The sequence below is a fragment of the Sciurus carolinensis genome, chromosome 16, assembly GCF_902686445.1.
Source record: "Sciurus carolinensis chromosome 16, mSciCar1.2, whole genome shotgun sequence".
NCBI classification, from domain to species: Eukaryota; Metazoa; Chordata; class Mammalia; order Rodentia; family Sciuridae; genus Sciurus; species Sciurus carolinensis.
The window spans coordinates 34679193-34698405 of record NC_062228.1 but is presented as its reverse complement, the minus strand read 5'-3'; the positions used below and the strand labels follow the sequence as shown (position 1 = coordinate 34698405).

The following is a 19213-nucleotide window of genomic DNA, read 5'->3' as shown; positions in this document are numbered from 1 at the left end:
GGAGAAAATGAAGCAGGTGACAGAGGCTTGGGGGTCAGGGCAGTAAGGCCACAGGCAGAGAGTGAACAGTAGGTCTGCCCTGACATCGTGAGGGTCGGACTGAGAGCCCAGGGGGTCTCAAGTGTATGTCTAAATATTTTAAAAGTATAAGTCAAATTAATGAACTACTAAGGAAAATATGTTCTATTCTTCTACTTTGATAAATACAGCCTCATAAAGAACTGGGAGGCCAGGTCTGAATTTAAAATCCACAAATGTCCCAGAGTTCCACAATGGAACTTTTTTTTTTTTTAACAGTATTGTGGATTGAACCCAGGGGAGCTCTACCAATGAACTATATTCACTGTCCTTTTTATTTTTCTATTTTGAGACAGGGTCTTGGCTAAGTTGCTGAGGCTAGCCTGCCTCAGCCTCCTGAGTGCCTGAGATTATAGGTCTGTGCTATGGCTCCTGGCTTCACATTGGAACATGGCACCAGGGAGAGTCAGCACATCCCTTACCCTCCTCCTGTCCCCCTTCTCTCCTCACCTTTTCTCCACTCTGCTCTGTTGCACATATCAAGGACTCTGTGTGGCACAGTGTCCCACCTCTGGGCTTACCCCACTTCCAAATAGATGCCCCTTGGCATATTTTCCCCGGGGCCTAATAGAAGGGTATTCTCTTGAGGCTCTGCTCACCCGCTGGAGAACAGAATGAGAGAAGATGCACATGGCCCTAAGAGCAGGCCGAGGGCAGGGATTCCAAGGTCCCAGTTTGCTGAAATGTGGTCCAGAAGGGGCCTCAGGTGGACACCTCCTCTTGGACCCATAGGTTCCTCATTTCTTAGGGGTACTGAGAGAAGAGGGCCAGAACTGGTCTTAGGTGGTGCATCAGTTTCCTATGGCTGAAATAAATTACCATAAACAACACACATTGCCTTTCCACCAATGAGGACCCCCATGCCCCACACACTGCCAAGAATGTGCCTTTAGCAAAGGATCTCCTTCCTCTCTCTCCAGAAGAGAAGAAGAAATACAGAGCTCCGATTCCCACTTCATGGATGTGAAAGGCCCAGGATGCCATAACATCACCACAGTTTTTAGCCAGGCACCAACAGTAGTTCTTCGAATTGGCTGCTCCACTTCCTCTGGCCTTCAGAAGGAAAAGCAAGGCTCACCGAAGGAGGGAGCAGCACTAAAAGCAACCTGATCAAGACAGTGGGAAATCATCCCAATAAACACAAACACAGTTTGGAGATCACACACACATACACACACACACACACAGAATCTTAGAAGTTGTATATCAGAAGTCTTCTGCGGGTCTCATCAAGGTGTTGACCATCTATGTTCCCTTTTGGAAACTCTAGGGGAGAATTAATTTCCTTGCTCATTCCACTTGTTGGCAGATTTCAGTTCTTTTCAGTTGTGGGATTGCAGTCTTTAGTTCCTTGCTAGCTGTCAGCTGGGGCCTCCTGCATGGCTTGTCTTTGGTTTCCTGCATGCATCTTCAGGCCTTCTCACACTCCTGATCTCTCCCCTCCTTTCCATCATCTCATCTCTGTAACCCATATACCTCTCTACCAACTTTTTTACTTTTAAGGATTCGTAAGAGTAGATTGGGCCCATATAGAAAATCCAGGAAAAACTACTAATATAGTTTGAATCTGGAATGTTCTCCCAAGGCTCATGTTTGAAGACTTGGTCCCCAGGTGGGAGGTGGTGGAGACTTTAGGAGTTGGTGTATAGTTGAGACAGGTGGGTCACTGGGGGCATGCCTTTGGAGGGTATATTTTATACCTGGAGCTTCCCTCCTCTCTTTCTGCTTCCTGGCTGCTATGAGGTAAGCACCTTTGCTCTGCTTCACCCTTCTGTCATGATGTTCTGCCTCACTTCAGGCCCACAAACAATGGAGCCAGCCAACCATGGACTGAAACCTCTGAAACCATGAGCCAAAGTAAATCTTTCCTCCTCTAAGTTGGTTGTCTCAAGTATTTTGTTATAGCAATGTAAAGTTAACACACTTTCCCATTTTAAGGTCAATTGATTAACAAATTAGATCTATCTTAACCCTAATTCCATTTTGCCATGTAAGGTGACATAGTCTTGGGTTCCACAGACTAAGTGGTGGACATTTGTGGAGGGCCGTTCTTCTGCTGCCAACCACAGATAGCAATCCTGAAGAACAGCGTCTCTGAGAAGGTGAGTAAAAGCCAAGATCTGAACATTGCAAAGGAGCAAGCCATATGGTCCACGCTGTCCAACATGGGTGTCACTAGTCACTTGTGACTCTTTAAACTAATTAAACTTAAATTAACAAAAACGTCAATCCTCAGCCACACTAGCTGCATTTCAAGGGTGCAATGCCCACATTTGGCCAGTGGTTACTATATTGGACAAGACAGGTTAATAGAACTTTACCATCATCTCAGAAAGTTCTACTAAACGCAGCTTAACTCAGAGGAATGAGTTCCAGACAGAGGGAAGGGCCTAGAAAGTTCTAATCCCATTGGCACATCCCACTGAGGTGCAAAAGGATGTAACATCAGGAACAAAGGCCTGACATACCTTTATTTCCTAACCCATCACAGAGTCATAGACTCATCATAGACAATCGTCTATGATGCTGCAGAAAATGCCTTTGAAGACTCTGGACCACCCCATGTCCATGGGTAGACACCATTTTAAGACAGCCTGGAGGTATTCCTCATTCTCCTAACAGTTAATTATTCTTTCTTTTTCTTTTTTCCTTTTCTTACTTCTCCTCTTCCTCTTTCCTCCTCCTCCTCCTCTTTCTCTCCTTCTCTCTCCTTCCCTCCCTCCCTCTCTCTATCCCTCCCCCTCTCTCTCTCTCTCTCTGCATGTGTGTCTGTGTGTATGTCTGTGTATACTACACCCTCAGTCTGCTGAATTTTTAATTTTGAGGCAGAGTCTTGCTAAGTTGCTGAGGCTAGCCTCCAACCTGCAGTCCTCCTGCCTCAACCTCCCAAGTAGCTGGGATTACAGGCATACACCATTGCCCCTGGATCATTATTTTTTCTTTGATAACTTACTGCCTTCCGTACCTACCACGAAGGCCATATTTCTCCCAGTTCACTTCCTATTCAAGAGCCAATCCAAAGCATACCCTTTTCAGAAAATCTCCTTGCTTTTTTGGTGATAGACTTCATATTAATGTTGCCTTTATTTGTATTCGTTTATTTTTTTTAATGGTCCCTTTTATTTTGATAGGCACAAGGGACACAATTTGGCCAGCATGCCCTCACTTTTGTTCTGTGTTAAATGTCTATCCATGTTGTCTCCGAAGCTAAATGACATAGGGACTGTGACTTCTCTGTGTCTGGTTTCCCCACAGCAGATGGCAAAGGTAAATGAGAATTTTGCAGTGGAGAAAGGAAGAAAGGTAACTGGTAGAGGATAGGAGGTGGGACTTAATTCCAGAGCCCTACAGGTAATTTCAGATCGGCGATGTGCAAAATATTTGTTTTGTTTGTGATGTGACTGGAATTAAACTGGGATTGTTAGGAGGCCACCTCTGTGACCAGGGCTGTATGGGGACCACCACCTCTCTAGGAACTTAACACATACCTTCAGAGAGAATTTCCTTCATCTTCATTTCGTCTTGGTTGACTTCTTTAGAATTTGTGTCCATACCTTGTCACTTTGAGATCACACTTTGTAGAGTCCTAAAAGGCAAGTTATAGGATGAAAACCAATTAGAAAGAGAACACCAGATGTGTCAGGCACATCTATGAGAGATTCTAGAATTTTTTTTTTTTTTAGTGGAGCTCAGGATTGAACTCAGGACCTCACAGAGGCTAAGCCCCACTCCATCATTGAGCTGCTCTCACGGCCTACAAGTGTAAATACTGAAAAGTCCCCAGTTTGTAGATAATTCTCGTTCTCTCCCTTGCTGGCTGATTTGTACCAAAATAATTTTTCTGAACACAGAAACAATACTGGGTTCTTCTGCCCAGTTTAAGTGTTTCTTTCTCTAATTATTAGTGGTACAGTCTTCTCCTAATAGAACACAGTTTACACGAAAATAGATGTGAGGTTTGTCAGTGAAGAGCCAAGCCCTTACCACTCAACTCAGACACTTGGTGCCAGGGAAGGGAATGTCCAGGAGAGTCTGTCTTATTTCTAGAGGGCCTTTGTCAGCTGCATAAGCATTGCAAGACCTGAAGGCCATGATAGAGTATGTCCAGGGCTGAGACATGAAGCAAAAGCCCAGGGTAAGCAGGATTTGTTAAATATGTCTTTAATTCAGCAACTTTCAGATAATTTTTGTGTGTTTTTTTAAAATTATGTTAATTACAGTTTTTTTTTTTTTTCTTGGAAAGAGTAAAAGATCTGAGTGGTCACTTTTCTTTTTTTTTTTTTTTTTCTGGATCTTGAGGGACAAGGCAGGACATTATGCACCGGACACCCTTCAGCACACTCCAACACAGAGGGACAGGCAAAGATTTCTTAACGCTGAGGCCCTCTAAGTCAGTATAAGGATATGCACTGGCGAAACTCAAGTAGTGAAAGGGAAAAGCAAATAAATAAATACAGTCCTCTCCTGTTCCTTGGCTGGGTCTGCAAAAAAAGAGTCCACTAAATTAATCTATGCAAGCCCAGCTGGGGAGCAGACAAAATTCCCAACAGGATTAGCTTTCTCCACTCTTCCTTAAGGAAGGATCTCCATAGTCTCCCTTCTGTCTCCAGGAAGCTGGGTTGCAGGGACCCACAGGGACGGGGCCACACAATGGCCTGGTTGCTGGAAAAGAGCTCAGGCAAGTGAAATATCTTCTTTCTGATTCTATGAGTACAAATCTGCATGAGGAGGTCAGAAGAGTTCTAATAAGACTATTCATATTTACTGGACATGGACCATGGGCCAGGTGCTTTACATTAACTCCATCTTTACAACCTAAGAGATGTGTTTGTTTTCCTCATTCCACGAAGGAAGAAGTAAGGTTCAGGAATGACTTGCCCAAACAAGGTCTTTATGGTTATGCAGTTGTAGAGTCGGCCTTCCCATCGAGGGCTTTCTGCGTCTAAAGTCCATTTCTTTCCACCACTCTGCCTCCCAATTGCCTTTCATTTCTTTATCGCTTTCTATTCCAAGTCCCTGACCCTGACAAACCTGTTGGAAATGACAGCTAAAGCTGTGCTTCCCTCCCCTGAGACCTTCAGAGTCTCTGTTTTATGTTTACAGTTACAGCCTTATTCCCCAGGCCTCGTCATCTTTTGACAGCGAACAGGGGTTGAATCCTTGCTTTGGGCCAGACACTGTGCTAGCCCTTCCCATGCTCCTGGGACCCTCATTACAAGCCTATGAGGGACCCACCATTATTATCTCCACTTCACAGACCTAAAGAGGCTCTGTCACTCAGAAGCTGTGCAAGTAGGTTGAGATGGGACCCCAGACTGTCTCACATATTAGGCTAAGCAACTGCCTTTGGATGAAGCAAAGGGTCATTCCCCTAGGACAATGCATGTTCCTTAACCCAGACAGGATCTGCTATGAAGAAGCCCACACTCTGGAAGTTGAGAATTTGAGGTCAGTTCAAATCATTCTGTTCCACGGTTGTTATTGAAATGCCCATTCTGTGAATGTAGGGGACACCAGCTGCTTTTAGACAGAGGCTGGGCTTTCTGCCTGTCCTTGAGGAATCACTAGAACAGTCAGTTTGTAAACCGACTTTGGCTGAAAGTTCCCATTACTCACATGAATGGTCCAAAGCCTTGAACACTAGAACAAGGAAGTGTCTCTTTGAGCATTTTTAAATCCATTTTTAATCATGGAACCCAGAACTCTGCTTTAAAGTTTACAGTGGATTTTCATAACAGTAGAATAAAGTCCACACTTCCCCCCAGGTGATCTGACCTTTTTACCTTCAACTTTTTACATGGCCGAGTAATTTCGACCTTGGTTTATTTGTCACAAAAGATCCTTTAGTATATTAATTTGTTTCTGAACCTCCTGCCCTTCCCGACCAAGAAGTACTCAGTAAATATTTATTGAATTCGCTGCCAAAGCACCAGCAAAAGTAGAATCCTGCTTTTTGGAGACAGTTCTCTAAGGGCCTTTCAAATAAAATAGAGGCACTGGCTGCCTTTGTGACAGACTCATTTTAAGGATATTTGTGTAGTGAATAAATAGCCTTTGAAGATAGAGAATGCCTCCCTCCAGAGCAAAGAGCAGGTTTGCTTACAGTCTTGGATGAAATAGAGTATGTCTCACACCACAGCAAATGGAAGGTATGCTTACTGCCCATTATAAAAGATTTGGGTTTCCTAAGTGTAGGGATCCTCTCTTGTAATGTAACCCACTGCAAGGATATGTGTCACTTGACCATTGTCACATCATCCTATAGGAATTGGGGCTGGGGGAACTAACACAGAAAATGCTAATACTCTGCTACTCCTATAATTGTGAGTAATAAGATACTTTGCCTCTGACCCAGGGGTCTTATGTCTTCAGTCAGCATCCATAAAACTGGTAGAATAATTAGGTAGCTTGCAAGTAAGGTAAAATACCAAACCTTTCTTAGTTCTTACACTTCTATTTTTTGCAGTACTGGGGATTGAACCCAGGGCCTTTCTGTGTGTGTGTGTGTGTGTGTGTGTGTGTGTGTTTTGGGGGTATTCCCAGTTCCACCACTGAGCTTCACCCCTGAGCCCTCCTTATTAATTAATTAATTAATTGATTGATTGATTGATTTTTGAGACAGGGTCTTATTAAGTTGCCCAGTCTGACCTCAAATTTACAATACTCCAGCCTCAGCCTCCCGTGTTGCTGGGATTACAGGTATGCATCTTCACACCTGGCTCCTTTCACAGTTCTTAAAGCCCACAGATTTGCTTCGGGTGACAACTCTGCCTCACTCACACTGCCAGCATCCACAGCGCACAGTTACAGAGACCCTGAAGTCTATGCTACTTCTGGGGTTTAAAATTGCCAGTGGGGTTATTTAGTGTCACAACATTACAAGTGCAGCACAAATGAGAATCTCATCAAATTGCAATGTTTGCAGACTTTGCAGAACAAAGATCTTGTCAACTTTACATGATTCTCAGAAGGAAAGAAAAGCTATGGAGCTCGTTGGGAACCTTGCACTATCTTTGTATGCATCCCTGTCGGCCAATATGGATGCCCCATGGGACTTTCCCTCCATAACCCTGACAGAGTAGCCTGGGGTAAGGGAGATTTCTGTTCCCATGCTACATATTTGCATATTGTTAAAATGTTTTAAATAATTAACTGTATGACTATAATAAAAAGTTTTTCACATACTAAAAATAAAACATAATTCATTATAATGCCAAAAATAAGTTTCAATATCAAATAAAAAGAAAACTTCAGGGCCTCGTAAACATTTCAGATATTAGTCCTTTCTCTCCTTCTCCTGTTTTATAAAAAGATTAGTTTCTTTTCTTTGTTTTGGAGGTGGGAATTAACGATTGAACTGAAAAACAGAAAGAAAGAGAAAAGAAGTTCTTTAAAATTTTTTTAGGGCTGAGGGTGTTGCTCAGTGGTAGGACACAAGTTTAGCATGTTCAATCCCCAGCCCAAACATTAAAAAAGAAAAAAAAAATCATTCATACATTCATAGCCAGGTGCAGTGGTGCACTCCTGTAATCCCAACAGCTTGGGAGGCTGAGGCAGGAGGATCACAAGTTAGAGGCCAGCCTCAGTGATTTAGCAAGGTCCTAGGCAACTTAGCAAAACCCTGTCTCAAAATAAAAGATAAAAAGGGTTGGGCATGTGGCTCAGTGGCAGAGCATCCCTAGGTTCAATCCCCAGTTCCAACCCCTATCCCCCGCAAAAAAAATCATTCACTAATAAAAAATATATAGGTTTCCTATCTGTACTTAGTTCGGTGGAGAATAAAAAAAAAAATGCACGAGCTCTTGTCCCTGTCCTTACAGAATTTACCATCTCACTGGCAAATAATCTGAAGAAAATCAGAGGCGAGTCTGTGGAAGAGCTGGGAATCCGGCATGGGGGCACACATCAAGGGAGAAGGCAGCCTCCGACCTGGAGAGGAGGCACGAGAGGCGAGGAGGGGAGAGCAGGGTCTGGGGATGCAGGGCGCCTGCTGGAGGGGCACAGAGGAGTGGCCTGGGGAGGAGACAAGCTAAATCTGGACACACGAACTGGGGTCGGAGGGGGTCCGGGATGCTTAAGAAATTTCCGGGTGATTGGTGGGCACGTGCATGGGTGTGGGATCGAAGCAGCAACGAGAGAAGGAAAGCCACGCAAAGGGTGAAATTTGGGGAAGCGTCGGAGGGCTGAAGTCACAGCAAAGGGAAAGGTAACCCCGGAAGAGAGGGAAGAGGGCAGAGGCGCCGGCAGGTGACTCCACCTCTGAAAACCGAAAGCCCGGTCCCCTTTGCCCTCGTGGCGCAGAGAGGCTCGGGGAGGCCTGTGTTTACAGAAGGAGGGGCTCGCAGAAGCCCTTCACCCCTTCCTGCTTCTACTTCGGAACATCAGTTCAGCAAGTTACAGCCTCCATCTTTCCATTTCAGTGCATTCTAAAGTCACACTTTCCATTCTACTTTCCTGAGAAAATTTGAGTGGTACAAATCTGAGAGTCACAGAATTTCTCTCCTCCTCCTCCTCCTCCTCCTCCTCCTCCTCCTCCTCCTCCTTCTTCTTCTTCTTCTTCTTCTTCTTCTTCTTCTTATTATTATTATTATGATGATGATGCTGGGATTGAACTACAGGGCACTTTACCACTGAGCTACAGTCCAGTGCTTTTTATTTTTAATTTTGAGGCAGGGTCTTGCCAAGATGCTGAGGGTCTTGCTACATTGCCCAGTCTGGTCTCTAACTTGTGATCCTCCTTCCTCAGCCTCCTGAGTCACTGGAATGATAGGTTTGCACCACCGTGCCCAGAGAGATTCATGGAATTTATAAAATGTTAGAGTGGAGAAATTTTTGTGTTTATGGTATCTAATCTCTACACATCCTTATTTAATTTCTGACTTTTAGAATTTGAATTTGAGGGTCTTTAAGATTGGGTGACAATTCTTACAGTCCTGGAATGGGAAAAATAGAAGCTCTTTCCTTCCTTCCGTCTCCCTCCCAACTCCAGCTTCTCCCTTTCCTCAAGGCACTGGGGATTAAACACGGGGTGGGCGTTGGGGGGATGGGAGGGTGTTGCCACTGAGCTACAACCTCAGAACTTGTTTTCTTTTTTTGATACAGGGTCTAACTAAGGTGCCCAGACTGGCCTCGAATTTGCAATCCTGCCTCAGCCTCTCCTGTAGCTGGGATAACCACCCTGGTTCTTCCTCCTTTTTTTCATTAAAACAAATAGATAAATCTGTTAAGTAGATGGAACTTTGAGATCCTTGTCCAGTGACACCTTCAAGATGACCCAGAATACTCTAAATTGGGCTCACATATTTTTCTCCCAAAGTGAACTCATATCCCAGAATCTGTGCTTCCTGCAGAAGAGGGTTTCTCAGTCCCTTTGGTGAGTCAGCCAGGCTGCTCCACATACTAATTACCTAACAGGCAACAACAAATCAGAAGTAGGCCGGGGGTCATGGTGCACACTTGAGCAAAACTCCAAAAGACACGACAGAGCAGCTGTGGGCTTTCTCCTCCCTCAGCATTCCTGTCTCCTTGACCCCCAATAGTCCTCAGCAAGGCCATTATCTGGGAGTCCTTCGGGGCTGGGATAGGGGACATCTAGGAAGTGGCGTCTGCCCTTGAGCTCACAGGGTGAGCCAGGAATCTCCTGTCTCCAGTCCTGCCCCGTCCTTGGCACTCACACAAGAATTCTGCGACATCCCTCTGCATCAACTCAAGGCTAATCACAGATGTGCGTCTGCACACGTGACCACCCCGCAAGTGGCCCGGCAGCCTCTGCTGGTGGAAATAGGTTGAGGTAATCCAGGGTGAGGCCTCGATTGCACAATCCTTGCCTCAGACAATTTTTCCACGAAGAGTGAATTGTTACTTAGCAACCAAAGCAATTTGGCCCAGTTCGGAAAATTGCCCACCCTCAATAGCAAGCTACGACAGCCTATGACCACCATCTTCTCTGCCCAGTCTTCAAATGTGGGTTCAGTAGAACAGAGACACCAATTTTGACAAGAGTTGAATTAGGGACTAAACCACTCAAAAATATATTTATGAGCTAGATGTGGTGGTGCACAACTGTAATCCCAGTGACTCAGGAGGCTGAGGCGGGAGGATTGCAAGTTTGAGGACAGCCTGATAACTGAGACTCAATCTTAAAACAAAAAAAAAGGACAAGGGGTGTGGCTCAGTGGTAGAGCAACCCTGGGTCCAATCCCCAATACAGGAATAAAATATATCCTATATATATATGTATGTATGTTGTTTTGGGGGGAGTTGTTACTGGGGATTGAACCCAGGGGCACCTAACCCCTGACCCACATCCCTAATCCTTTTAAAAAACATTTTATTTTGAAGCAGAGTCTCACTAAGTTCCTTAGAGTCTCATTCAATTGCTGAGACTGGCCTGGAACTTGCAATCCTCTTGCCTCAACCTTCTGAGTTGCTGGGATTACTCCTGATCACAAGGGCCCTCCACCAGAATGAGCAATGACTCAGGAGCAGTACCTGTCCCAACACAGGACCTCACAGGGGTGGCCCTGACGAAGCCCTCAGGAAGTGTCCATCCTGGGCAGTCTTCCAAAGGCATGCTCTGTGCTCCACTAAGGCACCCTATTCTGCCTTGGCACTTAAACATCATCAAATCACCCCCCAAATTTGCTGGTTTTTTTTTTGTTGTTGTTTAATTTTCACTGGGTGATTTGTCAAGTTTAGGTGGTATCGATCAATGAATAGGGGAGAGTTTGATGAGGAAGTAAAATCTTAGTTTTCTCTATTAGAAGCTGTAGACAGAGTCAGGTGGATTCTACTTGAGGAGGCAAGGAAACAGAAAAGGACCTGATTCTAGTGAAGAAATCAGATCGCAGGGTAGCAGGCATGAGCGGAGATGTTCTAGAAGCATGGACGTGCCAATATAAATCCACGTGGAAGCCAGGTGTGGTGGTGCACACCTATAATCCCAGTGACTGGGGAGGCTGAGACAGGAGGATTGCAAGTTTGAGATCAGCCTCAGCAACTTAGCGAGGCCCTAAGCAACTTAGCGAGACCCTGTCTCAAAATAAAAAATAAAAAGGGCTGGGGAGGTGGTTCAGTGGTTAAGTGCCCCTGGGTTCAATCCTCAATAGCAAAAGTAAATAAATGAGTAAATCTGCGTGGAGGTTGCGTGGCAGGGCTGCACGGTGGGAAACAGCAGGAGGCTGATTTGGGGATGGTGCTGGGGATAATCCTGGAGGTCATATTACAGAGTTTCTATTTTATCTTACAGATGTTGGGGAGCCATTGGAGTTCAAGCAAGCAAGGTGTGTGTCTGGGCAAGAGCATCCTGGCTGCTAAGTCCAAGAGGGGTCGGTGTGGGGGAAAAGCGGGGTCAGGGTAGCAGTGAGGGGGTATCACAGTGACCCAGGCAAGAGATGGCCTGGATCTCAGCTGTAAATTGCGTGTGGAGAGGAGGGTGAACTGGAAATAACATTCTAGAAATGAAGTCCATAGGACTAGCTATTGATTTGGAAGGGGAGGAAAGAGATAAGGAAGAAGCAAAGTACCTTAGCGTCTTCTTAAGCCGTTTATTGAAATGGTGCAACAGACTGAATGTTTATGCCTCTACCCTCAGAATCCATAGGTTGAAGCCCTAGTTTCCAGTCTGATGACAATAGCAGGAGGAGTCTTTGGGAGTAATTAGGTCAGGAAGGTGGAATCCTCAAGCACAAGAACAGTGCCCTGGTGAAAGAGACCCGAGAGATCTCTCCAGCCCTCCTCCTGACATGTGAAGACCACAAGGAGAAGTGAGCCATCTGCAAGCCAGCCTTCACCAGAACCGACCTCACTGGCACCCCGGTCTTGAACTTCTAGCTCCCAGAAGTGTGAGAAATAAATTTCTATTGTTTATAAGCCATGTCCTGTATGGTACTTTGTCACGGAAACCCAAACTAAGAGTAAAATCTGGGCAGGCAGAGGGAGTGAGGCTGTGTATGCTCAGAGGGAGTAGGAAAAACCAAAAGTCAAGTTTGGAAGGCTTGGTAGAAGATCACGGGACACCTGAATCCACAGAAGGGAAAGAGGGAAACAACTCAAGGTCTCTCCAGCTCCCAGAGGATAAGTGTACTCTGACTTAACGTTCCCTTTTAACTGTGGCACAGGTTTCCACCCAGCTGTGTGTGTGTGTGTGTGTGTGTGTGTGTGTTTGTGTGTGCGCGCACGTACGTGTGTGTTTAGTATTTTTTTTTTTTTTTCTTGAGGTAGGGTCTCACTCAATAGCCAAGGTTGGCCTCAAACTTTCGATCCTCCTGCCTCAGCCGACCAAGTAGCTGGGATGGCAGGTGTGCATCAACACACCCAGCTCTGGCTATGCTTTTCAATCTCTGGAGAGCCCTCTGGATGGGGGCTGCCCCCTCTGCATCCCATGTGTCTTCTTTTGCAAGACTTCTCCATGGTGAGCTGGCTCCACGTGGGGGATTTCAGGTGCTGTTTATGCCTTTAAAGTTCCTTGTTTGCAAAAGTAATGAAGCTACATTGTGAACATTAGAATGGAGACTTGTAAAAATAATAACAACCCCCGCAAAACAACAAAAAAAGTCCCAGCAAGTAGAAAGTGAGAGTGCCTCCCGCCCTCCACGCTGATGGGGGTTCTTAGCAAGGTGGGGGAATTGGCCAGATTGGGGATACCACAGTGGCGCCTCCTTTCCTAATAATGCTGTGGCTACTGGCAAACAGCCCTGCCCTAGGAAACACCCCTCCGTGAGTCACTGGGGGAAAGTTGAGATGGGCTGAAATCCCAAGAAGGTGTAGGAACTGCAGGCGGAGAAGGCAGTGAGCTGTTCTTGGCTAATTAGCCAGCCGGCTGAAAAGTGCCCAGGGCCATCAGCCAAGGCCACCTCCTCAGAGGCTCTGAGGGCAGGAACCCCTGAGCTGGTTAGGAAGTGTGCAACTGTCCTGACTCCCTACTTTTAAAAACCAACATTTCAATTATGTTTAAGTAGACAATGCACACCCATAGTAAAATGAAATAAAATTCCAGCATTTTCGAAGGGTCTGCAGGAAAAAAGGCATTCTCCCTCCCAGTCTTTTCCTGTAGTCAGTCTCCCAGGACAACCACTGTTAGCAAATGCCCTGTTTCTTTTTTTTTTCCATATTTTTTGTTGGTACATTAAATTATACATATTAGTGGGATTCGTTGTACAAGAACACAATATAACAACATAACGTCGTCAATATTGTTCCCATCTGCTTCTTTCTAGAAGTACAAGCTTTATGGATCTATCTCACCCCCTTCCTCTTTGCACTAATAGTGCCCTATCATTCAGGTTGTCCTGGGTCAGTGGATGGTTTATGACAAGAACCATCCACTGCCTAGTGGCATTAATGTCATGGAGTCCCTTATTCCCTGGGCTTTTTGGTAGATCTGATCCCCAGTGTTGGCTGAAGGTTTGGATGGGAAGCTTCCTGGAGCTGTTGGGTTGTTGTAGCTGATGAACAGTGATTTAGATCTGTGCTAAAAACATACAATGAGTTCTTGGAGTGACTTATGGGAGAGGACGAAAGAATAAGTGAGTTCCTTTAACAATAGAACTGGTACAGGAGCAGTGGCACACGCCTGTAATCCCCCAACTCTGGAGACTGAGGCAGAAAGATTGCAAGTTCCAAGTCAGCCTCAGCAATTTAGTGAGGTCCTAAGCAAATTAGTGAGAACCTGTCTTGAAATAAAAAATAAAAAAGGACTGGGGATGCTGCTCAGTGGTTAAGCACCCCTGATTCAATCCCTGTTATCAAAACCAAAACCCAGTATTCTCCCCCTCCCTCCAAGCACATAGATCTTAAAATTTGACTTTTTCACCCAGATTTTGTGGAGTTCACTGCCAAATCCATTCACCCCTCAAAAACAAGCATTAAGAACCCTGTCAGGGTCAGGTCGAGTGCTACAGCAAGGGGACACAATTCACATGAGCCCCACAAGCAGGTTCCCAGGTTTTACAGAGCCTGCAACCTTGTGAGGGAGGCGGGCAGTAAGCGCTCTGTCAATCAAGCGTGATAAGTACCATGGAGGGGAAGCAAAGCTATCTCTGCTGTGGAGTGACAGTTGAGCAGCAAACAGACCAGGAAAACTGGGAAGGCTTCCCAGAGGAGGTGATATTTTAGCTGAGATCAGGTAGAGTGGAGAGTGTATTGGGAAGAAGGAAATATAAACGCAAAGATTGGAAGGCAGACAGAGGATGGGACACAAAAACTGAAAGACTGCCTGGGTTCAAATTCTAACTCCCACTTAACTGCCTCTGTGACCTCAGGCAAATTACTTCCCCTCTCTGGACTCAGCTTCCTCATCTATAAAATGAGACTTACAATTATACCTTCTTGATAAAATTTTGAATGAGGTAATTAAGCAATTTAGAAAGAAATTACTTCAAATTGCCTAGCACATGGAAAACAGCAAAGAAATCTTACTTTTTACTTTTAAATTTAATTTTTCTGGCACGGAGGCCTGAGATTGGCAACAGTGAAGGGGAAGAGGTAGGGGGGACCTTGAAGGACTTTCTAATTCATGTTGAGGTTGGAACTTTTCTCCTGCAGGGTAATAATCAATTTTAGGAAAACTAAAGAAACACCAAGAGTCACAAAAGGTCTGTGGAAATCCTTGTTGCTTGGCAAGTTGTTTTGTTTTGTTTTGTTTGGTACTGGTACTGGTGATTGAACCCAGGGGTGCTTAACCATTGGGCCATATCCCCTAGCCCTTTTTATTTTTTAGTTTGAAACAGGGTCTCACTAAGGTTCTGAGGGCCTCCCTAAGTTGCTGAGGCTGGCTTTGAACTTGTGATCCTCCTACCTCAGCCTCCTGAGGAGCTGGTATCACAGGCGTGCACCCCACACACCCAGCGATGGTTAAGTATTCATGGAGCCCTGCAGTAGGCAGAGAGGTACAAGCTAAGGATCGGCAGGAGCTGGCATTCAGGTCCGGCTCTACCAGGGCAGGTGTGGACAAGTGGCGCCACCTCTCTGGGGCTGTGCCCTCAACTGAAATAGGTTTTGTCAGAACTATGAGATGAGGGAGGCCAGATACTGTTTCACCCTACCAACAACAAATATGTGTCCAATATCAGTTGGTACCTATCCCCTGCATTCCTTGAGGGGAACAGCTTCAGAATTTAATTTTATTTTATTGGTAGCAGGGATTGAGCCCAGGGGCACTTAACAACTGAGCCACATCCCCAGCCCTTTTTAATTTATTTTATTTTGAGACAGGGCCTCACTAAGATGCTGAGATCCTCCTGCCTCAGCCTCCCAAACCACTGGGAGTAAAAATGTGTACCACTACACTCTCGTGAGAATTTTTAATCTAAATCCTTCTCCCAACCAAACCCAAGGCTCCTTCACTGAGATCGCTGCCATGCCAACAGATGAACCACTGTCCAGATGCTGGCTCTCCATTCCAACTCTGTGCAGCCTCGGCTGCGCTCAGTTTCTTTAAGGGCTGTTAACGCATCTTCCACATCAGCCCCCCAACCAGTGATTTTAATTGGGCTCAACAAAATGTGACAATTAGCGCTTTTCTGGAACAGGAGAGGTTGAAATGAAACAAAGCATGCTGGAATGTGGCGTGCTTTAAAGTTGTAAGCAACGGATCTAGAATCTCGCCAGCAGTAGTACCATCTTTTTCACTTAGGAGATATATTAATCCTGAAATTGTTAGAGTATTTGATGAGGTCATCTTCAGCATCCAGGAAATATTTAATTCAATGCAGTGACATAGACATTCATTGAGGTCCCTCTCTCTGGGCCATATCCTGAGGATGTGAAGGTGAGTAAGACCCAGGTTTTGGAGACCAGGGTCTCTGGGTACTATGAAAGAGGTCTAAAGAGGGCTCTAGGGTAGCCTGCAGGCAGGACTGCTGGACAACATCCATACAGGTTGTGCCCTGCACCACTCCAGAGTACCATTCATATAAAACAGGCCTTGGCAAACTTTTTCCGTAAGGAACCAGAGAGTAAATATTTTAGGCTTTGTGGGCCATGCCATTTCTTGCAGTTACTCAACTCTGCTCTTGCAGCACAAAAGCAAGATAATATGCAAGCATGACTGCGTTTCAATAAAACTTTATTTATGGACACTGACTTTGGGTCTTTGGGGATTAATTCCAACTATTCCAAAATGTAATAATCATTCTCAGTGCCTATAAGGTAGAATACAGGTGGTGGGCTGGATTTTGCCCTGGGCTATACTTAATATTGACCTTGATGTAGACTACCCTGGAACTGCACAGCTTGAGGGCCCCATCTGGAGGGGATATTAGGCAAGCCTCCCTCTGAAGATTCTATTTGAGCTGGGCTTTAAATAATGGGTGCTGCCAGGTAGACATTTCTGGACGAGCATGGGCAGGGGTGTAGGTTGGAGGAAGGGTCTTGCCTGCCATACTCAGAAATAAATGCAGGCTTCTCCCCAGGGGCAGTAGGGAGCCATTTGAGGTATTAGGCAGAAAGGGACATGATCTGAGACTACATTTTAGGGAGCAGGATGGAAGATGGAAAGACCAGTTAGGAGGCATGCTGGATGAGAGCCTAATCAGCAGGGGCAGGGGACTCGGAGAGGAGAGAGAATTTAAAAGTAAACTGCACACAGGATGCTTAACATCATTAGCCGCCAGGGAAATGTCAGTCAAAACTGCCCTGTCATGCCCACTGAGGTGGTTATAACAAAAGAGACAGATAATAACAAGTACTGGCAAGGATGTGGAGCAATTGGAACCTCTGTGCACCACTGATGGGAGTGTGAAATGGGGCAGCCACTTTGGAAAACATTCTGGCAAGTTCCCCACACAGGGAGCTCCTGAAGGATCCAGCAATCTGATTCCTTAAGTGTATACCAAGAAAATTGAGAATGTAACTCCCACATAAACACGAATGTTCAGAGAAGCATTGCTCATCATAGCCAAAAAGTGGAAACTGCCAACTGAGGCATGCATAAATGAATGTGGTCTAGCCATACCATGGAATATCTACCAAAAGGAATAAAGTACCGATAGGTCCTGAAACATGGGTAAACCTTGAAAACATTATGCTAAGGAAAGAAACTAGTCATAAAAGACCACATGTGATATGATTCCATTTATGTGAATGTCTAGAGTAGGCAAATCTGTAACAAACAGAAAGATTAGTGGTTGCACTGGGCTGGGGGTTTGGAAGGGGGAATGAGGGGTGAGAGTTAAAGGGTCTGGGCTTTTTGGGGGGAGTGAATAAAATGTTCTAAAACTGTTTGTGGTGATGGTTGCACAACTGTGAATATGCTAACAACTATTGAATTGTATACTCTAAATGGGTGAAATGTATGCTATGTGAATTACATCTCAATAAAGCTGTTTTAAAAGATTACATGAGTGTAACTCAAGAAGGGTAATTTTCTCTCTGCATCTCCCTAAATAAATTATCTGTCAAATGCAATCGAAACCACTCATCATTGGTTGTAAAATACTTGCAGGTTTTTGTAATTTAGATCTTTGTGTTTTGTTTAATTTAATTCAATGCATGTGTTTTCATCTTAGGAATGCTATTCCAATAACCACTTCTTAAAAAACCAGAACACTGCAAAACCCATAGGAATTATACATGTAGCAAAAAAGACTCAGAAATACCCTCAGGCCTCACTTTCTATCAGTCTTCACATCTAGGGGGCACAGAGACCTCTTCAGTTTACTTCATGTGCGTGGTAGCTGCTTTATTGAGATATAATTCACATGCCGTGCAATCCACTCACTTAAAATATACGGTTCAATGTTTTTTGAGCACATTCATAGAATAGCAAGATGGCCACGGCAATCTATTTTCATCATACCAAAAAGAAACTCCATACCCATTAGAAGTCGCTCTTCATTTCCTCCCTTCCTCAGTCCTAGGCAACCACTAACCTACTTTCTGCCTGTATCAATTTGCCTATTCTGGACATTTCACATAAGTGGAGTCATACAGTAAGTGGTTTTTTATGCCTTGGCCTCTTTCAATTCACGGATATTTTTGAAGTTCCTAAATGTTGCAGCATGTAGCAAGACTTTGTTTCTTTTTGTGGAGGAATAGTATTTCATTATACAGCCATGCCATATTTTATTTATCCATTCATTAGTTGATGGATATTTGGTCATTTTCACTTTTTGGTTCTTGTGAATGAAAGTGCTATGAACTGGGTTGGAGCTGCTGGATGGAGCATAATTATCTAATAAGGTCAGAGTGGGGGGGTGTTAGTTTAGACATGCAACAGAAATAGATCCGAGTCTATTCACTGCAGTTGTAATGTGGTGAATTCCTTTCCGTCCAGGCACTTGACCACCCAGATAACCCCACATCCTTAGATATGGGTACTCACAGAGAGAGAGAGACCCTGCTAAATGCATGCATGCAGTTTATTTTTAACCAGAGATAAACGTCCAACAGTATTAACATGTCTTAAAGGGGAACGTCGCCACGCATCATCTCCTCTTACCTTTCAATCATGCTAATTACATTTCATGATAATTACAGTATATTTCCCTAATCCCCTCTTTTTTTTTTTTTTTTTTTTTTTGTTTGCTTTTCTGTGCTGATTACTGAGCCCAGCGCCTCACACCTGCTGGGCAGGCACTCTACCACTGAGCTAGATGACTCCCCAGCCACGATATCTTGCATCCTTTTCCCCTTCTGCTTAGATGCTTGTTTTTTCTCACAGACCAAGAAGACAGAACTAATGATGTGGCAATTTCAGCAGGCCTGGCTCCCATGCTTAGGGAGTCATGCACCATAGTCCAGAGAATTCTCCTCCCACCTCCTCATGACTGTCGAAAATTTTTGGTAAAACATATACAGCATAAGATATGCCATTATAACAACTTATAAGTGCACGATTTAGTGGCATGAATTATTTTCATAATATCCCACAACCATCACTGCTGCCTACTTCCAAAACTTTTCTAGTACCATGAACAGAAATTCTGAACCCCTGGGAAAAAAAAAACATAAAAAGAATCAACCTCCATTCTCCCTCCCCTCCGCCTACCCCAGTAATTTCAATCTACCCTCTGTCTCTGCGAATTTGTCTATTCTAGATATTTTACAGAAGTGAAATCATACAATATTTGTCCTTTTGTGTCTGGCTTATTTTGCTTAGCATCGTGTTTCCAAGGCTCAGCCGTGTTATAGTGTG

At 44.6% G+C, this 19213-nt stretch overlaps 1 long non-coding RNA gene across 2 annotated transcripts in view; it reads right to left on the bottom strand.

Annotated features, from left to right (window-relative positions):
- Positions 1–19213, bottom strand: part of LOC124966871 (uncharacterized) — a 50215-nt gene that overhangs the window by 13108 nt on the left and 17894 nt on the right. For both annotated transcript variants that reach the window (XR_007105424.1, XR_007105425.1), the window contains exon 2: positions 3567–3664. This is a non-coding gene — a long non-coding RNA (uncharacterized LOC124966871). The remainder of the gene's footprint in view (positions 1–3566; positions 3665–19213) is intronic.